The sequence below is a fragment of the Choloepus didactylus genome, chromosome 2 (assembly GCF_015220235.1).
Source record: "Choloepus didactylus isolate mChoDid1 chromosome 2, mChoDid1.pri, whole genome shotgun sequence".
NCBI classification, from domain to species: domain Eukaryota; kingdom Metazoa; phylum Chordata; class Mammalia; order Pilosa; family Megalonychidae; genus Choloepus; species Choloepus didactylus.
In genome coordinates, this window is record NC_051308.1 from 174438283 (window position 1) to 174460744 (window position 22462).

General features: G+C 38.7%; 1 pseudogene; it reads right to left on the minus strand.

Moving 5' to 3' along the window:
* Positions 1–3383: 3383 nt before the first annotated feature.
* LOC119513869 overlaps positions 3384–22462 on the minus strand; it is a 32587-nt pseudogene continuing 13508 nt past the window's right edge.

Genomic DNA, 22462 nt, shown 5'->3' on the forward strand with positions numbered 1-22462 from the left:
TGACATCCTAAAACATATTCCTTTTAAAGGATATATTTATCAATAAAATATTATGTATCTTTTAATACCCTGATACAATACTTCTTCATAGACTGCATGAAAAGTAAAGGTAAGTTGGGGCTTGCCCTTATGAAATTTATTGCCACAAAGGAGAAGTTAAGCCTACTTATAATTATGCCTAAGAGTCACCCCCAGAGAACCTTTCATTGCTCAGATGTGGCCTCTCCCTCTAAGCCAACTCTGCAAGTAAACATACTGCCCTCTCACCTATATGGGACATGACTCCCAGGTATGAGCCTGGCCCTGCCATCGTGGAATTGAGAAAGCCTTCTTGGCCCAAAATGGGGAAGAGAAATGAAACAAAATTGAGTTTCAGTGGCTGAGAGATTTCAAATAGAGTTAGGTCATTCTGGAGGTTATTCTTAGTCATTATATAGATACCCATTTGTAGTTTTTAGTGGGAAACTATTGAACTGTAATCCAGTAACCTTGATTCTTGGAGATGACTGTATAACTATATAGCTTTTAAGGTGTGATTGAGCAATTGTGAAAACCTTGGGACTGACACTCCCTTTATCCAGTGTATGGACAGATGAGTAAGAAAGCAAAGACAATAAATAAATAAATAATAGGGAGGGATTAGGGATATGGGATGTTTTCGGTGTTTTTATTTTTTATTTTTTATTTTTTATTTTTATTCTTATTTTTATTTTTTTTTTTGGAGTATTAAAATGTTCAAACATTGATTGTGGTGATGATACTGTGAACTACTGATTATACAGTTTGGATGATTATCTGGTATGTGAATATATCTCCATAAAATTGCATAAAAATAAAAAAGGTAAAAAAAGTAAATGTAGATCTAGTTATCAGCTTGACATCGAATCTTTTTTCATTAGTTTTTTATTAATAAAAGAATGACAATTAGGTCAAAAATAAACAGGCAAATTATTAATTACATGTTTTGAGGTTTAAAAGGAAAACTTGTAAGAATTAGTTCTGATATACAGCAAAGTTATATAACATGGACATTTGCTTACTTAGTGGAGGGACATCTAAATTAAATCAATGTCCTATAACAAAGCTAGCTAAGAACAGGCATTTGAGTTGGGAGTGTAAAAACAACTGATCTTAAGCTAAAGGCAGAGAGATTACTGCAGCAGATAATATTTGTACAATCAAACCCTTCTATGCTGGTGAAAGACTTTGCCCCCAATGCCTAAAGTTCAAACTTAGCTACAAAAATCAAGGCAAAATAAAGAACTATTCAATGTGACAATGCAATAAAAAAAAAAATCAGGATTTCACAAGATTCTTGTTGCAAATACTGAACTGAAATCTCTTTCTTTACAGGCTTGAAAAGAAGACAGTCGTCATTTACTGAGTCATTTACTAAGAAGGTAAATTACCTTCAGACCACACCTGTGTTCCAAAGCAGGTCTAAGTTCAATGAATGTTTGTGGGGTGAGGGTGGAGAAGAAAGAAGAGATCAATGTACATTTTGGCTATGAAAATGGCAGTGTGGCTCTGCCCAAGCTATCTCAGGGTTTCAAGAGAGTTCAAAAAGGAATTACTATCAGGGCTGGACTAGATTCCCCTTTCAGGAGTCAAAGCAAGAGAGCTGAATAGGAAGACCATGACTTAGGGCAAAGTTTCCATAGCATTTTATTATCTTTACAAAGACAACCAATAATACTTTAATCAAAATATACTCATTGAATGATGACTCAACACACAGGGCAAAGAGAGATGTCTTTGGGAAAGACACTTAAGTTATTACATTAGTAGGTATTACTGCTTGGTTAAGACAAAAATGAGCTACTTCTAATTAAAGGTTAGAGGATGTGTTAGGACTTCTTTTCATTCCAGCCTACTGCAAATCGGTGGCATTAAGAGACCATCACATTCCCCTCACTCTATAGATGCCATGGCAGGGTGTAGTTCTACTTTCAAATGCCCAAGTGAAGATTCAGAAAATATGGTTAGAGCTGGCCAGACTGGTTCAGGAAGCTTCTTAAAAGCCCTCTATTTCTCAGTCTGACTTCCAGTTTACACCAGCTTAAGCAGCTTGAGCTTCCCGATGTCACTAGCAGCCTCTACTTTTACTAAACAGTAGTTGTTGTCCCATGGCACTAGTAGTGGCAGTCTGTTCCACTGTGGCTCCGAATGAGCCATGCTTCTCAATACTCATGTCCTTGTACTGCCCTTTTTCAACCTGGACTGGGCCTGTGACTTGCTTTCATCAGTAAAGTGCAGTAAAAGTGGTGTTGTGACAGTTCTGGGCCTAAGTCTTAAGAAGACTTGACCACTTCTGCTTTTGTGCTCTTGGGAGCTCTGAGCTGCTATGTAAGAGTCCAGCTACCTTGCTGGAGAGGCCACTTGGAGAGACCATGTGGAGAAAGACATACCCTGAGGACTATATGCAGAGAGAGACAAGCCTTGCCATCTCAGTGCCTCAGTCCCAGTCCACCTCAGTCCTCCATGAGTGACCATCAGCAAGACTAGCAGAACAACAACTCAGCTGAGCCCAGTCCAGCCCAAACTAAAGAATAATGAGCAAAAAAAGAGATGTTGTTTTAAGCCACTAAGTTTTGGGGTGGTTTGCCAGCAGCAATTGATAACTGGTCTAAATACAAGACAGTTACTCCAATGCAAAGAAAATGTGACAAACATTTTTTCCCACCACCATCTTCTCAGTCAAAAAGCTGAGTGGTAACTGGTCATCTGCTTAGAAGAAAAACACCTCTTATCCTAATTCATAAGTTCCTATGATTTTTTTTCCCATGATACTTTACAGTGTCAACTTCTGACAGTCTGGGGCACTGGCTTGTCATTTAACTAAAAAAAGAGGTCATCAAAATGAATTATGCACTGCTGGATAAGTGATGGTATATGAAATTGTTCCCACTTCTACAGATGTTGTTACTCAATTGTCCCAAATCATTTCTCCTCTCACAAGTGCCCTATCATCCTCTACAAAGAGAAAAAAAAAAAATTATTTTGTTATGCTTATAAAAAGAAAACAAAAACAAATGCTGATAACTAGAATTTAAGACATCATCATCTGCAAAATAGAGAGGACAATTTAATTGTTTCCTCAATTTAAAACAAAATTCTATAGAATATAACAGTGCCTACATTGTAGAGATGATTTCTTCTTATCTGAGAAAATGAGTAACTGGAAATCAGGTATCGCTGAGTTAGTATGCAGTGGTCCTTAAATGATTTCAAATTTTGCCTATCAAAAGGGAGTCAACCATGACTCAAACCTTCCAAATTCAAATTCATTGTTCACATAAACTTTCTTGCATCTTTTCTTGATCTTTCTAAGGAGAGAGTCAAAGTCCATGTCTTTTTCTGTGCTGAAGTTTTGGCGGGTCTTCTCATCTGAAACTTTTCTGCTGCTGCATCAGCCACACATTTTCATAGATTTAAGCAGTATCTTTTCTCATTTCTGCACAGGATGGTGTTGGGGTACAAGGCAGGAGGGGACTCTGATCTCCACTTGTTTGGTACACTAGGGAATACTTAATACTGGTATATTCGTGCCCTTTCCTCTTACTTTTCTGCTCTTCTGCAATCCTGCACTGTAGTGTTTCCGATGTAATGCTGGACAGCCATATAGAAAATTGGTACTGTGCTTCTGTTTGGACCATCCCTGACCTCTGAGATGGCACCATCTGAACGATTTGGGGGAAATCAATGTCATAGTCAACACCTTTTACTCTGATGATGTCAATAAGGATATCAGTCACAGTGGATGTTCCTGTCCTGCCAATTCCAGCACTGTGGTGAACCACCACAAGCCCGGTGTCCACAATGCTCTCCTGCTTGTGGTGCACTTCCATCCAGCACACACACCCCCACCCGGGGTCACTGGGCACTCCATGGTCTGGCCAGGTCCAAACATGGTACTGTATTTCCTTGTCTGACCTGTGAAAGTTTAAGTTCTCTTAATGTGTAGTCATGAGCAGTACTTTCTTTGATGTTCCTAACACGCATGCACCATATTCTTTTAGAGCATATTCGTCAGGCCAGTATTTGACACATTTACTCCTTCCTCCCTCCACTTCTTCCTTTATGATGACAATCACTCGTGAGTGCTCCTGAAATATTATCCGCCAGAAGTCGTTCACCGTGTTTAGCAGGCAGCCTTGTGTCACAATGTAACTCTTTGTGGGCTCTGAATTGTTGCACTTGGTTTCAAATTCAGGCATTATAATAACGCAAAAATTATAATAGTTGCATTGATACAATCTGAAGCAGGTTCATTGGGATCACCATCATGATCATCACAGTGTGATAAAAGGGCAGGATGTTTCTATCTCTATTTTTGTTTTTATTTTCTTGTCTCTGGCCCTCTCTTCCGCTATAGAGAAGTTGGCATTCCTATTGCTGTAGGGTCTCAAATTCTTCCCAAAAGCCTTGTTTGACTTTATCTGTGGTCTCAGCTAATTTGCTTAGTTCTTGAACCCGACTTTTTATTTCAGCAGCACTAATATGAGTTGTGTGGAGGGAGCACTTGAGCTGTAGTATCGTGCCCAGGTTTCCACCCTGGGATTCTTCTTGTAGTGCTCCACAAGATACGTCAAAGAATCAAACTGCTCTCCTCCAACAACATCGTATTTCAGTTCCTGGCAGTGAATCACCATGCGGGTCCCTTTAGATTTATCATCATTGCTCTCCCCCTTGTCATCACCTGTGTGGACAGAGAGAACAAAATCTCCAGGGTGGTTCTGGCTCTCCTGTATGAGAAAGCTACCATGATTTCCCTTTTCAGTTACTAATTTCTCTGCTTCTTTCCCAGAAAGGTGTCCATGAAACCATCTTTCAGAAGTAGGATCTGTCTAGTTCAGAGGATATTTAATCTCAATAGTGTCTCCACTTTTCTCTTTCAACTGCCCATGATGTTCCATATAATACTGGACCAACTCAGCCAAAGTGGCAAACTTCTCCCCTCCATACAGATCACAGTGATCACCAGTGTTCTGAATCTTGATGGGTGTGACGGCTCTATTTCTTCTTATGGAAAGCATGCAGTCTCCAGGGTTACTTTTACTAGGTCTCATCAAAAACTGCCATCAACTCCTCTTATCAGAGTAGGGTTTCTGCCTCCATGCCAGTGTTATTTGGGTGAAACCATCTCCTTGATGTCCTGTTCCTCCCACCCTCCTGGATCCAGAATGGACCGGCTCCTGCACAGGCTTTGCTGGACTTGGTCACAGCAGGCTGGCCCCAGAAAGGCCCGCTAGATACCCAGTGAGGGGGAGAGCCAGCCCACCCCGTACAGACCCAGCTCCAGGCCTGGAGATCCCGGAGACTGTGCAGGCGCCCCCTCCCTCCGCCCCCCTACACACAGACCAACTCATCCTTCCTCTTCCTCTCCCACCCTTTTCCAGATGGTATAATTTATACCTGGGAACCTCAAGAGAATCAGCTAAAACTCTATTTGAAGCAACAGTAAAATTTAGTAAGGTGCATGCTACCACATTACTATAAAAATCAACAGTTCTTTAATATATAAATATAACTAACTATAAATATAATGGAAGAAAATAGCCAATTAACTATAGTAATAAAAAAATACTGAAGAATATCTTTAACAGATAATGTACAGGATTTCCATAATTGAAATTTTAAAATTCCATTAAGGGACATTTTAAAATCTTTAATAAATAGAAATGCATATCCTGTTTTTGGACTGAAAAACCCAATATTATAATATTCTATAAATTTTAAAGCAAATAAAATTATGTATGTGTATATATGTATGTATATATGTATGTACGTATTTAGTGATGGTAGTGGAAAAGGGGTTTCTGGGGAGTAGACAATATGTTTCTAAAATGTATATGAAAACAAGAGTAGTCAGAAAATCTCTGAAAAAGAAGAATGCAGAGTCAGGTCCAGCTTATCAGATATTAGAACATGCTGAATTAGTTACTACCACTGCTTAGCAAACCACCTCAATTCTTAGGGGTGCAAAATAACCATTTAGGTATGTTCATGAAATCTGTGGGTCAGAAACTCATACAGAGCATGAGAGGGGTGGTTGTTTCTGCTCCACAATGTCCAAGGCCTCATCTGGAAAGATTCAAACAACAGAGGGTGACTCAGCAGTTGGGGGCTGGATGCAGAGGCATCTTCACTCATATATTTGGCTCCTGGACTGGAATGATTTCAAGGCGATGCTCAGCTGGCTCACCTACACATGATTTCTCCACAAGAACAGTCTAGACTATCACTAGAAAGAGCCACAAAAAGAAACTGGTTAGAGATGTGTCTTCTGGGGGAAACCCAGCCCATGGAGGAGAAACAGGAGGAGGCTAGGAAAGGGAATCAAGAATAACAAGGAGACTCATCACATTATATATTAACTTGTATTTTTAAAAAATAGCTTATATGAAACAAGCCTATTCCTGTGGGACCCATGGAGGGGGCTCCCTCATTCTGGCCGCATCCAGGTCTTCTCTGGCACTCTTTCATCAGCAATTCCCATTCTAAAGGGCCCTACAGAGAGGGTCAAGAAAGCAGCTTCCCAACACTGCATTTCCCCAGCCCTCACTGCAGATAGCAATCTTTGACAACCTATTCACCTCAGCCCTATGAAGGAGATGGAAGAAGATGGTGACATAGAGGGGAGTGAAAGCTAGTTTGTCCCCCTGGAACAAATAATAAACAACCAGGAACAATTAGAAAATAATCTGGAATAATTGTGGGGGGACAAACGTGACTGTCCACTCCTCATACACCAACCCGAATTGGGAGGAATGCCTGAGATCGAAGCATAAACACTGTAAGTAAAAACTGTGGATACAACCCAGGAGCCCCCTCCACCCATGGCCTGAACTGCAAAGCCTTGTGGTGCTAGAGAGCAGCACTCTCCAAGCAAGCAAACATAGCTCAGCTGAACTCCAACTGGGGGTTTAATTAACAAACGTGGACTGCTCAGTACAAGATACGAATCCCCAACAAGCAGATAGAAACTTTTTTTTGACGACTGACCTTGGAGAGCTGGAGGGTGGCCATGGACTGGCCCTGAGGGGGGCTTTCTGTCCCTTTTTCAGCTCAGTGGAGAACGCCTCAGCCATTATCAGTTCCCAGCACTCTGACCCAGACAAGGATGGAGATAGCACAGGCAGAGAGACTATTCAAACGCTAATGACCTCTCCTTAGGGAGTGTATTTTCCCTAAGAGAAAGAAGGTGGTGCCAAGCTCTACCACCTACCTTGCATTCAGAACCAGACCCCAGAGCCTGGGGGAAAACAGTCACAGGCCACACCTCCTTACACCAGTCTGGAGCTACAGGCTGACAGGCACCACCTGCTGGGTGGGAAAGCGCTGTGACTTGAAGCCTCACAGGGTGTACCAATCTTCTAAGACACACCCCCAGGGAGATGTGATACTATTGCCTCCTTCTGAGACCTGAGCCCATTCTGGTCTGGGAAAACCTGATTAGGGTAACCAAGGAATTCAGATGCCTAGACAACAGAAAACTACAACCTACACTAAGAAAAACCAAGTTGTGGCCCAGTCAAAGGAACAAACTTATACTTCAACTGTGATACAGGAATTTAAACAACTAACACTAAATAAATTCAAAAAATTTAGGGAAGTTATGGCAAAACAGATGAAGCATATAATGAAAACACTGGCTGTACATAAGGTAGAAATTGAAAGTTCAAAAAAACAACTAGCAGAATCTATGGAAATGAAAGGCACAACACAAGAGATGAAAGACACAATGGAAACACACAATAACAGATTTCAAGAGGCAGAAGAAAACATTCAGGAACTGTAGAACAAGGCACCTGAAAGCCTACACACAAAAGAACAGATAGAGAAAAGAATGCAATGGCTCCAGGAACTTAAGGACAAAATGAAATGCAGGAATGTACATGTCATTGGTGTCCCAGAAGGAAAAGAGAAGGGAAAGGGGGCAGAATCAATAATAGAGGAAATAATCAATGAAAATTTCCCATCTCTCATGAAAGACATAAAATTATGGATCCAAGAAGCACAGTGTACCCCAAACAGAATAGATCTGAATAGGCCTACACCAAGACACTTAATATTCAGATTACCAAATGTCAAAGATAAAGAGAGAATCCTGAAAGCAGCAAGAGAAAAGTGATCCATCACATATAAAGGAAGCTTGATAAGACTATGTGCAGATTTCTCAGTAGAAACCACGGAGGCAAGAAGGAAGTGGTGTGATATATTTAAGATACTGAAAGAGAAAAACCACCAACCAAGAAACCTATATCTGGCAAAACTGCCCTTCAAGTATGAAGGAGAGTTTAAAATATTCTCTGACAAACAGACAATGACAGTTTGTGAACAAGACACCTGCTCTACAGGAAACACTAAAGGAAGTACTGCAGACAAAAAGGGAAAGACAGGAGTGAGAGATTTGGAACACAATTTTGGGAGATAGTAGCACAGCAATGTAAGTACAGTGAACAAAGATGACTGTGAGTATGGTTGAAAGAGGAAGGTTAGGACCATGTGGGACACCAGAACAAAAGATGAAAGATAAAGACTGGGACTATATAACTCAGTGAAACCTAGGATGCTCAACAATTGTAATAAAAGGTACAAATATGTTTTTACATAGGGTAGAACAAATGAATTTCCACATTGCAAGGTGTTAAAAATAGGGTGGGATTGGGGGGAAAATACAATCAATGCAAACTGGAAACTGTAATTAACAGAAACATTGTATTATGCTCCCTTTAATATAACAAAGGCAATATACCAAAGCTAAATGCATATGAGGGGGGCAGCATAGGGAAAGGGTATGGGACTCCTGGGTTTGGTGTTGTTGTCTGACTCTTCATTCTACTTTAGTTTAATGCTGTCTTTCCTTTTGGTCCTTTCTAGCTGCCTCTCTCTCTCTCTCTCTCTCTCTCTCTCTCCCTTTTCTTTTTCTTTTGTCCCTCTACCTTCTTTGACTCTTCCTCCTTCTTTGTGGAAGAAATGGAGATGTCCTTATATAGATAGTGGCGATGGTGCTGAATACATAAATACATGACTATATTGGGAACCAACAATTGTTTACTTAGGATGGAGTGTATGGTGTGTGAACAAAACTGTCTTAAAAAAATGGGTTGATGAAGAAAACTTGAAGGCACTATATTGAGTGAAATAAGACAGACACATAAGGACAAATATTGCAGGGTCTCACTGATATGAACTAATTATTATATGTAAACTCATAGACATGAAATATAAGTTACCAGGATATAGAACAAGGCTAAAGAATAGGGAGCAGTTGCTTATTACGAGCAGAATGTTCAACTAGGGTGAACTTAAACATTTAGAAATGGACAGAAGTGGTGGTAGCATGTTGTGAGAATAACTAACAATGCTGAATGGTGTGTGAAGGTGGTGGAAAGGGTAAGCTCAGAATCATGTATGTCACCAGAAGGCAAGTTGGAGGTTAAAAGATGGGAATGTATAAAACAGTGAATCTTGTGGTAGAGAATGTCCATGATTAAATGTACATATATGAGAAATCCCTCTCATGAATTAGAACAAATGTATGACACTATAACTAGAAGTTAATAATAGAGGAGCATATAGGAAAAAAATACATACCTATTGCAAATTATAAACTACAGTTACTAGTATTTTAACATTCATCAACAGTAACAAATGTACTATACTAAAACTATGAAGCAATAATGAAGGAGGGGTGGTTAGGGATATGGGAGGATTTGAGTTTCCTTTTTTTGTCTTTATTTCTTTTCTGGGATAATGAAAATGTTCTAAAAATTGAGAAAAATATTAATTGTGGTGATGGATGCACAATTATATGATGGTACCATGGGCAATTGATTGTATACTTTGGATCTTTGGATAGTTGTATGGTATGTAGACAATCTGAAGTTTTAAAAAAATGAAAAAAAAAAGAAGCTTAAGTGAAATTTTTTTTAAATACATACAAAGTTCATTAAAAATAGGTTGCAACTGAAATATAGTGGAAATGGAAAACTACCATAATAATGCATATTCATGAACACACTCATAGTCATCTTATGAGAACATGAAGTCATTAAGTAGGCAATGTACAAATTTTATGGATGAATGCAAGTTCTAATACACAGAGCAAGGCAAAATTTATATGCACATTGTATGGGTAAAATCAAAGGGAATTCTTAGTATTGCTTCCAAATATTCATGCTTAAAACTTAGTAAATGCAACTTTTTCCCACTGAATTTAATAACATTGATAGCAGTATTATCCTCAGATTTGTTTCAAGGTTAATACTATTCCTTCCTGTTTGGCCCGAGTCAAGTCCTCAGCTCCCAGAGGGACTGTGCATTTAAGTATTAGAGATATCAGTAGGCCTTCCAATCCAATGCAGAGTCCAAGCCAGGGTGCTTTTATCAATTAAAAAAAAATAGGATAGGACAGGATAGGATAGAATAGGATAGGATAGGATAGGTTAGGATAGGATAGGATAGGTTAGGATAGCATAGGATAGGATAAGATAGAATAATAAAATAGTGACATAAAATATAAGCAGAGCCAAACAATTAGACTTAAGTTGGTAAATTGAGGGATGCTTGAAGATGGAGATCAAGTCATCAAACTTTGGGTCCCTGGTGTCTGGTATGATCTCCAGCTCACAGAAGGTACTCCATTAACTTTTATGTCTCTGCCTGCACTGGACAGCACCTTCATAGTTATTCTATTCTTGATAGAAACCACATCCTACTGTCATCTTGGTCTGGCCAGGTATACCTCCTGTACCAGCCACCTCTCTTGGCTTTTACCTCACTGGACTCTGCCAAGTCTGCCTTAGATGGGCCCTGGACTGCTCATTCTGCAGATGAGGTCTTAATATACTTCAAACTTTACTAAGCCTGGGTTTTTAATTGCATCTAACCTGTTATTTTGACAAACCTAGGAATCTCTTATTAGTATTACATAATTTGTATATACCCTAGGAGATTCATCACTCTCTGAAACACAACATTAATATTATTTGCATTGGTTTATCTCTTAATTATTAGTTTTGTTTCAGCCAGTAGACAATGATATACCAGTTTCTCTTGTCCTCCTCCATGTTTCTCAAGTTGATATTTGCTAATTCAATTTGACATATTTTTCCTAAATTCCAGTTATTAGCCAGGCACTGTGCTGGGCATTATAGGTGATAGAAAAATTAAATAGGCACAGTACCTGCTCTCAGAGAGCTTACAGTCAAATGATGAGATACCAAAAACATCCCAAGTTATTCTAGTACAAATATAATGCTATAGCTGTAATAAGTAGTATATCTATAACAGATTGATGGCACTGTGGAGAAGCTGAAGCAAAGTAGTCTTTGGATGTGTTGGGAAGACATCCCAGAAGAAGAGGAAACGACATTCCATTTCCCTGCAAATTTTGGAGAAAAGTTCAAAATAAATGAAGTAAGCACCCAGCTAAGACAACTCCAATTACTGGCAATCTATGAATAGCAAGAAGGTATAAGCAGAATGCACTAAAAGACTGCTATGTGAGACTCAATGAAGTATGCCAGAGGATTGAAATATAAAATCTAAATAGAGAATACGCCTCCACAAATTCAGCCTTGGGGACAAACTCTCCTATGATCAAGACTTTGGTGTCATGGAGTTGTCTAGTTTTATACATGAATGATGCAGTCTTGTTAAATATTAACTAAATTTATGAATATCATCATGTAGGGATATACAGTCTGTATTTCAAGTTTCCCTAGTGTACCAAAGGAGACTTCAACAACACTGGCCATTTTCCATGAAACTATTACCTGGAGGTTGTAAGTTAAGCACTGATACATCCACAACCTGGGATATAAATTCTATAACATTAGACTAAATATGAAAGCATCATGAAGAGTCTAATAATCATGTTACAAGATGTCAAACTCATCTGTACTCTGGGCATTCACAATTACTCCAGCCAAGGTTTATTTATAAAAGTCGTTCCAGCTGAACTCCTCTTGGGATGAGGAAGAGGAGTGACCCACTCCAGGATTTTCCAAATCAGGGCACTTCTCATAGCTCCCTTCCCTCGATCTTTAGCATTTATCTCTCTTGTTTCTATATTGTTCACTGTTGTATCCTGAAGCTGAGTACAGGGTTTGACACAGTAGGTAAGACACAAATGTTTGTTGATTGAGGCTAATTAGATATGATAATAAAACTTAGTTTTTTAAGAGCAAGTCTAGTAAATCTATGATTGCTATTGTCAGAAACTATGCTAAGAACTCTATTTATTATCACATTATTCTCAAAAAAAAGAAGAAACAACCCTGAAAAGCAGGTATTATTTCCATTAGACAACTAAAGAAATTGAGGCTTTGCAAGGTTAAGTAACTTGCCTAAATATACACAATGAAAGAGACAAAATTTGAACCCCAGCTCAAAAGCCTTATGACACTTCTTCACATAGGTCTGAATAGGAGTATTTACTATCTATAATCCCACAGCCAGCCTTTCCCACTCCAAGTACATACATTAAAGAGAAATGGCAAAATGACAAAACAAAAACCACTAGATAGCAACTTGATATAAAAGAATTCTCATGAGTATACACCAGGTTATTAAGAAATGCTAATTCTCCCATTCTAAGTGTGACTCTGCATTCTCTGGCATCATCCCATTGATTTTTACATGAAGGGAAAAGACATTATGTCTCTAAAGCACTAGCATGAAAATCGCTTTCTGGAAATTAACCCTAGAGAGAAAGGTCAGCAAAAGCAGACCTTCAAAGAATTATGTGTCAGTCGCTTACTTTTTATGGTTGTTATTATTTTCTTAAGCTAGGTTATGTAAGAAAAAGAAAAATGCACTTTTAAAAATTAAAATGAAATGACTCTAATCTTCTTTTCTGCATCATTAAAGGTCATGGGCTAAATAGTTACCCGCTGGCTTGTAAGTTTCTCTAGCTTCTTTGAATAAGAAAGTCATAGAAAGAAATTTCTGTTCCAGTTCTTAGAGAAAAAACTAATAAAGTCCAGAGAGGACCATGTCAAAAGAGATGCACTAAAGACTTACTGAAAAACAGCTTCCAGTGGTTGGATCCATTCTCCCACTAAGCTTTAGTTTCACTGGTATATTGTCTTCAGGTGCACAGAAGAGTGGACAAGGGTAGCAAGAAAACTAAGAACTTGGGATTGGTGCTTGACAAATCTTCTCTCATTTTACTTGTCTGTTATGGCAATTAAGCTCTTGCAAAAGATTATTTTGATGCCTTCATTCCTTCAGAGTGACAATATATTCACACTGGAGGTCTTTTTTTATAATATGCACTAAGGCTCCTGTAATGGCGGTTTAGAAAGGAAGTATTACTGGTTTCATTATGCATTAATAAAGGTTAATGCATGTCTCAACTTTTCCTGATAATATGTGACTAAAATTGAACTTACGTGGGCAGTAAAGTTAGACAATATACTACTTTCAGGAACATAAACATCAATTTTCTGGCACCTCATATTTACCGGTGAGATTATATTAAATGATGACATATTAGCTTTCTTAGCTTTTGCTTGCTTCCTACTTTGTAGTGCTATAACACTCGATCATTTGGTCTGCTCTCTTCCTACGGCCACATTTGTCTCTCAGAGTTTCTGGTAGAACTGAAAGATGTACTAGAAACAGTTACTAAGTAGTTAGATTATTAAAAGGGCTCTTAGAGTTCTCTTTTATATTAGTTTTCTAGGAGAATATCCCAGGGCACCCAATTTAGAGGATGCTCTCTGACTACTTTAACCTTGAATTGCTTCATTTTCAAGGCTAAAGGCCTGTATCACAATCTGGGAGTTTAAATAGTGATGTAATTATTGACTCTAAACAAAGAACCACATTTACAAGGGCCAACAGACTAAATCATAGAATTAATTAGGCTTGATGTAAAAGACATCAGGTAGTGAGCATTCAGTATAACTCGGTGTTAACTCTCTGCATCACATAAATCATCATTTAAGGTGTTTTTATCATGGTAATTAGCCTGGACTTGTTAAATAGATTTAAGGACAGATAGATGAAAACCACAACAAAAATAATATAAAATTGCAAAGATGCCTAAAACATAAGCATCTGAAATTTAGTCATTTGGAATGCCCTAGAAAAAGCAAGAGATTCCAGGATACATATACAAAGATGTTTAGTATTCTCCTCCTATATTCACAGCATTAACTGGACAGTGGATGATACAGCGGGGAACATCAAACAACTTCTGTTTCTTGTTCAGACATTAATTGATTTGTGACCTTGTGAGAAATTACTTAACCTCTACAGCCTAGGTCTATTTGGTTGTATAATAGTGTATTTTACTATATGTTCTAGGTCCCATTGCAGCTCTAAAACTCCAAATTTCTGGCATAATTTGCACTGAAGCAGGTAATATAGGAGTGTTGCTTTGTTTCACTGCTGAATTTGAGCCTCTAGAATAGTGCGCAGCACATAATTAAGTTCTCCATCATTATCTCTTGAATGAATTTAGGCACCAAATAAATGACAGCTGAATGAATACATATATAAAGCATGTACCCTCTCAGCCTCTTACTGACCATATTATTATTTATATATAGTAAATGTGTTGTGAAGAATTTTTTAAAACTCCCAGAGTTTTATACAACTAGCTAAAGTCTGTGGTATTAAAAAAATCTAGAGATCAATACATGGGCCACCGCATACAATACAACAGACCAAGATCAATGAAAACTGGTGAGTGCTTGGGAAAAAGAAAAAAAAGTGTACAAAGATGTTTTTAAAAAGACTTTGAAGATTTTGGACAAATGTTTGGTTAAATAAGCAGACTTCTAAGTTATTAAGCATGAAATTAAGAGATTTTGAGACTAGATATTCAGACATCTGAGCCATAAAGGAATCTGACCATGGCCCTGGGAATGTCTGTCTGATTCCTGTTTACCATGTGCTTCATTATATGCATTCCAATTTGAAACTAGGAAAACATGATGACTGTAGGAGAAATGCGTCATGTTAAAGTCAACAGAATAAGTTAATTGTTGGTTATATTAGTTGATATTTTCAGTGAAATCATTTGCACTTGTCTACGTGTACATGATAAATGTGGGTTAGAGTAAATACCAAGCTTTTGTTGCTGACAATAAATAATCATAAGATTAGCTTCTACTCAACGCCTGATTTGTGATCATAAACTCATATAATCAGCATAAAAGAGAGAATTTAAGGGAAAAGCATGATAGAAATATAGCAAGTAAAGGAGAGGGGTAAAAAATTGTAAAATGTGGTGTGATAAGACCTCACAGAAATTAGAAAGGCAAATGAGGAAAGAAAAATAATATTAATAATAGCTATCTTTTGTTGAATGTTTATTATGTGCCAGAAATTATATAATCCTCATAACAAACATAAAATATAGCTCTTATAGCCATCTTACAGATGAGAAAGTTGAGGCTCAGAGAAATAAAGCAACTTGCCTAAGGGCAGACAGAAAGTTCAGGTCAAACTAAGATGTGTTTGACTCCATAGTCTACACCCTTTCTACTAAAGCAAACTTCCAAGAGAGAATTTGTGAGATATCAGTGCTATATTCATAGTGCCTTTATATTGAGTATGTTCGTTTGCCATGCTGCTATAACAAATACCACACAGTGGGTTTGCTTAAACCACAGGTATTTATTGTCTCACAGTTTGGGGAAGGCTAGAAGTCCCAAATCAAAGCATCAGCAAGGCCATACTTTCTCCCAAAAGTGTGTAGCATTCTGGGGCTGACTTTCCACAATCCCTGGGGTTCCTTGGCCTGCATCACATAGCTGTCTCTTTCTCCTTTTCTCTGCTCTTCTGGTTTCTGCTGACTTCCGGCTTCTCCTGGTGGCCTTCTCTGACTTCCAGCTTCATTCATCTGGCCACACCTTAAGTAAAAACAACATCTTCAAAGGACAGGAAACGCTTTTAAGATTAAGAAAATACCTTTCAGGGGATATATAATTCAACCTATTACACTGAGAAACACTGAATTTCAGTTTGAGTTACACTTTTGTTGCCAAGGCTAATCATTTGATTATCTTATTATGCATATTACATTTCCGAGACCGTAAGTTAAGATTTGCTTAAATTGCCATATATCTCAGTAGTTTGGAGCAGTTAAAACTTACAAGAATGAATTGCACTTTGTAGAGTTGAACTGAAAATGTGTGTTTTAACTCCTTTCTCTGTCTTTTTATGGCATTTAATCAGACTCTTGAGTCCATACTTCTCAGACATAATAAGGTCTCTTTTATAATACAGCATCACAGCTTGCCTGCATATATCTCACATTTCAGAACCAAAATTGACTGCATACTTGTAAAGAACCCATGTTTTTTTATTTCTGATTTATGTTCTTCAATCTTATATCCATCCAGCTGAATTCGGGTCCCTGGACTTTTCAAATGGCTTTCTCTACGTTTATTGCATCTCCAAATCTCTTAATCATGCCCCCCCCCTTTAATTCTCTATCTTCATCCCCTGCCACCCTCCACCTTTTTCATTCAGCTGTAGCCTCCTTGCTGTTCCTCCAGCACTCCAGGGTACTCGTGCCTGACGGCTTTTGCATCAGTTTGGCTTTTACTTTTGCCTGGAATTCTCCCCTCTCCAACACCAGATATCTGTAAGCCTTTGCTCAAATGGAAACTGCTCACGGGCTTGCCCTAAAGATCCTATTTAACATTGCAAACTGCCCCCCATACTGCACACTTAACCTTGCTCTACTTTTTTTAGCTTCTGTCACCTTCCAACATACTAGATAATTTACTTTTTCCTTTGTTTATTGTTTATTGCCTGTCTCCCACCTCTACAATAAAAGCTCCATAAGAACTGATATATCCCAAGGGCTAAAAAAAGTGCCTGACACATAATTGCCTCTCAATGAATATTTACTGGATGAATGAGTAACTCGTTAAGATAAATTCCTAGAGTGGAATTTCTTAGTCAAAGGCTAGGCATATTTATATATTTATATACAGAGTGCAGGGAACTCAGCAAGGAAAGACTCAGCCCCAATGCTATTAATAGCCAGAATCCTCACTACTCCTGGGCCTAATAAGAGGGAGCAGTTAACTGCCAGAGAGCTAAGTGAGTCTTTCCTTTTTAAATGAAAGCAGAAACTCACTGAAAGGAAAGAACTGGGAAATACATACACTGACATCACTCTCACCTCTTCTTTCAATATCCTGTCTTGTACCTCCCATTGGCTGAAGTCAACTGGAAGTCAGAGGGAAAAAAGGCTCAGTGGATGCTGTTTATAAATGTCAGCCTCCTGCAGTACCCAAGCAGAGGGAGAAGGGTGGAAAGTAGATCTAGAGAGTTCATCAGGAGGTTTCTATCACAGTCCACATATCCATTCTTATCATTGATATTGGTGAAAGAATCCAAGTCCCCAACAAAGGCAACAAACGAACCATTAGCTATCACATTATTGCAGACTGAGGCCATATTCTCACCTATAGTATAAAACATTAGCCATCACCATACCCTAAATATAAGAAGGCAGGGAGATCTGGGGAGGGGCAAGATGGTGGATTGGTGAGGTGTATGTTTTAGTTATTCCTCCAGGGAAGTAGGTAGAAAGCCAGGAACTGCGTGGACTGGACACCACAGAGCAATCTGACTTTGGGCATACTTCATACAACACTCATGAAAACATGGAGCTGCTGCCCACAAATAAATGCCCAGGGCCAAATGGCTTCACAGGGGAATTCTACCAAACTTTCCAGAAAGAACTGACACCAATCTTACTCAAACTCTTTCAAAACATTGAAGAAAATGGAACACTACCTAACTCATTTTATGAAGCTAACATCAATCTAATACCAAAACCAGGCAAAGATGCTGCAAAAAAGGAAAACTACCGGCCAATCTCCCTAATGAATATAGATGCAAAAATCCTCAACAAAATACTTGCAAATCGAATCCAAAGACACATTAAAAAAATCATATACCATGACCAAGTGGGGTTCATTCCAGGCATGCAAGGATGATTCAACATAAGAAAATCAATCAATGTATTAAAACACATTAACAAATCAAAAGGGAAAAATCAAACGATCATCTCAATAGATGCTGAAAAAGCATTTGACAAAATCCAACATCCTTTTTTGATAAAAACACTTCAAAAGGTAGGAATTGAAGGAAACTTCCTCAATATGATAAAGAGCATATATGAAAAACCCACAGCCAGCATAGTACTCAATGGTGAGAGACTGAAAGCCTTCCCTCTAAGATCAGGAACAAGACAAGGATGTCCGCTATCACCACTGTTATTCAACATTGTGCTAGAAGTGCTAGCCAGGGCAATCCGGCAAGACAAAGAAATAAAAGGCATCCAAATTGGAAAGGAAGAAGTAAAACTGTCATTGTTTGCAGATGATATGATCTTATATCTGGAAAACCCCGAGAAAGTGACAATACAGCTACTAGAGCTAATAAACAAATTTAGCAAAGTAGCAGGATACAAGATTACTGCACACAAGTCAGTAATGTTTCTATATGCTAGAAATGAACAAACTGAAGAGACACTCAAGAAAAAGATACCATTTTCCATAGCAACTAAAAAAATCAAGTATCTAGGAATAAACTTAACCAAAGATGTAAAGGACCTATACAAAGAAAACTACATAACTCTATTAAAAGAAATAGAAAGGGACCTTAAAAGATGGAAAAATATTCCATGTCCATGGATAGGAAGGCTAAATGTCATTAAGATGTCAATTCTACCCAAACTCATCTACAGATTCAATGCAATCCCAATCAAAATTCCAACAACCTACTTTGCAGACTTGGAAAAGCTAGTTATCAAATTTATTTGGAAAGGGAAGATGCCTCGAATTGCTAAAGACACTCTGAAAAAGAAAAACGAAGTGGGAGGACTTACACTCCCTGACTTTGAAGCTTATTATAAAGTCACAGTTGTCAAAACAGCATGGTACTGGCACAAAGATAGACATATAGATCAATGAAATCGAATTGAGAATTCGGAGATAGAGACTCAGATCTATGGCCAACTGATCTTTGATAAGGCCCCCAAAGTTACTGAACTGGGTCATAAAGTTCTTTTCAACAAATGGGTCTGGGAGAGCTGGATATCCATATCCAAAAGAATGAAAGAGGACCCCTACCTCACATACTACACAAAAATTAACTCAAAATGGACCAAAGCTCAATATAAAAGAAAGCACCATAAAACTCCTAGAAGATAATGTAGGAAAACATCTTTAAGACCTTGTATTAGGTGGCCACTTCCTAGACTTTACACCCAAAGCACAAGCAACAAAAGAAAAAATAGATAAATGGGAACTCCTCAAGCTTAGAAGTTTCTGTACCTCAAAGGAATTTCTCAAAAAGGTAAAGAGGCAGCCAACTCAATGGGAAAAATTTTTGGAAACCATGTATCTGACAAAAGACTGATATCTTGCATATATAAAGAAATCCTACAACTCAATGATGATAGTACAGACAGGCCAATTGTAAAATGGGCAAAAGATATGAAAAGACAGTTCTCTGAAGAGGAAATACAAATGGCCAAGAAACACATGAAAAAATGTTCAGCTTCACTACCTATTAGAGAGATGCAAATTAAGACCACAATGAGATACCATCTAACACCAATTAGAATGGCTGCCATTAAACAAACAGGAAACTACAAATGCTGGAGGGGATGTGGAGAAATTGGAACTCTTATTCATTGTTGGTGGGACTGTATAATGGTTCAGCCACTATGGAAGTCAGTGTGGCAGTTCCTTAGAAAACTAGATAAAGAGATACCCTTCGATCCAGCGATTGCACTTCTCAGTATATACCTGGAAGATCGGAGAGCAGTGACACGAACAGATGTCTGCACACCAATGTTCATAGCAGCATTATTCACAATTGCCAAGAGATGGAAACAACCCAAATGTCCTTCAACAGATGAGTGGATAAATAAAATGTGGTATATACACACGATGGAATACTACACAGCAGTAAGAAGGAACGATGTTGTGAAACACATGACAACATGGATGAACCTTGAAGACATAATGCTGAGCGAAATAAGCCAGGCACAAAAAGACAAATATTATATGCTACCACTAATGTGAACTTTTAAAAATGTAAAACCAATGGTTTATAATGTAGAATGTAGGGGAACTAGTGATAGAGAGCAATTAAGGAAGGGGGAACAATAATCCAAGAAGAACAGATAAGCTATCATGGGTAAATTTAATGTTCTGGGAATGCCCAGGAATGACTATGGACTGTTAATTTCTGATGGGTATAGTAGGACCAAGTTCACAGAAATGTTGCTGTATTAGGTTACTTTCTTGGGGTACAGTAAGAAAACATTGGAAGTAAAGTAGTTATCTTAGGTTAGTTGTCTTTTTCTTACTCCCTTGTTATGGTCTCTTTGAAATGTTCTTTTACTGTATGTTTTTTTTTTATTTTTTTTATTTTTTTTTTCATGCAGTTGATTTAGGAAAAAAAAAAGTTAAAAAAAAAAAAAAAAGGAGAAAAATATGCAGAGCCCCCTTGAGGAGCTGGTGGAGAATGCAGGGGTATTGGCCTGCCCTACCTCGATGGTTGCTAACATGCCCACAGACATAGGGGATTGGTGGTTTGATGGATTGAGCCCTCTACCATGGAATTTGCCCTTGGGAAGACTGTTGCTGCAAAGGAGAGGCTAGGCCTCCCTATAATTGTGCCTAAGAGCCTCCTCCCGAATGCCTCTTTGTTGCTCAGATGTGGCCCTCTCTCTCTGGCTAAGCCAACTTGAAAGGTGAAATCACTGCCCTCCCCCCTACGTGGGATCAGACACCCAGGGGAGTGAATCTCCCTGGCAACGTGGAATATGACTCCCGGGGAGGAATGTAGACCTGGCATCGTGGGATGGAGAACATCTTCTTGACCAAAAGGGGGATGTGAAAGGAAATGAAATAAGCTTCAGTGGCAGAGAGATTCCAAAAGGAGCCGAGAGGTCACTCTGGTGGGCACTCTTACGCACAATAGAGACAACCCTTTTTGGGTTCTAATGAATTGGGGTAGCTGGTGGTGGATACCTGAAACTATCAAACTACAACCCAGAACCCATGAATCTTGAAGACAATTGTATAAAAATGTGGCTTATGAGGAGGGACAGTGGGATTGGGGGGGGGCGGCATAGGGATCACACTCCCGTTTGTCTAGTTTGTGGATGGATGAGTGGAAAGGTGGGGGAAGGAAACAAACAAACAAACAAACAGACAAGGGCGCCCAGTGTACTTTTTTACTTTAGTTGCTCCTTTTCACTTTAATTATTATTCTGATTATTTTTGTGTGTGTGGAAATGAGGGTGTCGGGGATTGATTTTGGTAATGAATGTACAACTATGTAATGGTACTGTGAACAATCAAATGTATGATTTGTTTTGTATGACTGCGTGGTATGTGAATATATCTCAATAAAATGAATAATTAAAAAAAAAAACAGAAGGCAGGGAGAAACAGAAAGAGCAACAATTAATTAACATGAAGTTTAATTGCTGTGGTCACTTTGTCATGAAGCCTAAGTTGATCTTTGTAACTTCCTTTTTCCATAGCCAATTCTCTGGAATACTGCAGGATGGAAGATGTAACCAAAATTTCCATTTCTGTAGAATCTGAGTCCTCAGTGGTCCAGTCTTTATGTAGTTACAACTGCTTCCATTGACCAGGGCTATTGAGCAAGAGTAGTGAGAGGTGGTCCCCTTAGTGAATCTCCTGGGGTCCAGAAATAGTCCTCTTTGCCCTGATCATGAAGCAGCAACCCATTTTTTCCTTACCATTTGAGCTTGGCCACCTTAGCAAATAGAGTGACACTTTTCTCTGTCTGTTGCTTCAGTCACATGAGAATATCAGCATGGCCACTCAGCCATCTAAGCTTGGTATTCTTCTCTTGGGACCTCCAAATCCACTAAGTCCAAGAACACAGATATAGGAAGCAAAAACTCCTTTAGCTTGCAGAACCACCCTGAGTAGGGAGGCAAATCTGTACCCATTAGATATGTCTATTCTAATGTGAACAAACTATTGCCCCCTCAATGATGAAAGGGTTTGATATCATCAACACATCATCATATGACTGTCAGTTACCCCTGAGGAATTATATCATGTCAGGGATCAACCTTGATGAAGGCAAGCCCATGTGTTTAAAGTCATGCAGAGCTTCCAACACTGCCACTGTAGCCACATTTGTGCACAGGTCCAATATTCAAGCTGGAGAAAGGCTGACAGACAGCCATCTTACCAACCTGATTACTGAGCCCCCTCCACAATGGATGCCCTCTGATGGCTTTTAAATGGGGTACAAATATCCCCTCACTCTGTGCCCACTGTGAGAGGTACATCTCTCTGCTGTCAGACCTGTGCTTAGCCTGAGCTGTATCTGCCTTGTGACTATAGGAGATGAGGAAGTCCTTCAAAGCTGCTACTTATTTCACAGTTGGGCATTCAAGCACTTCAAATTTTCTTCC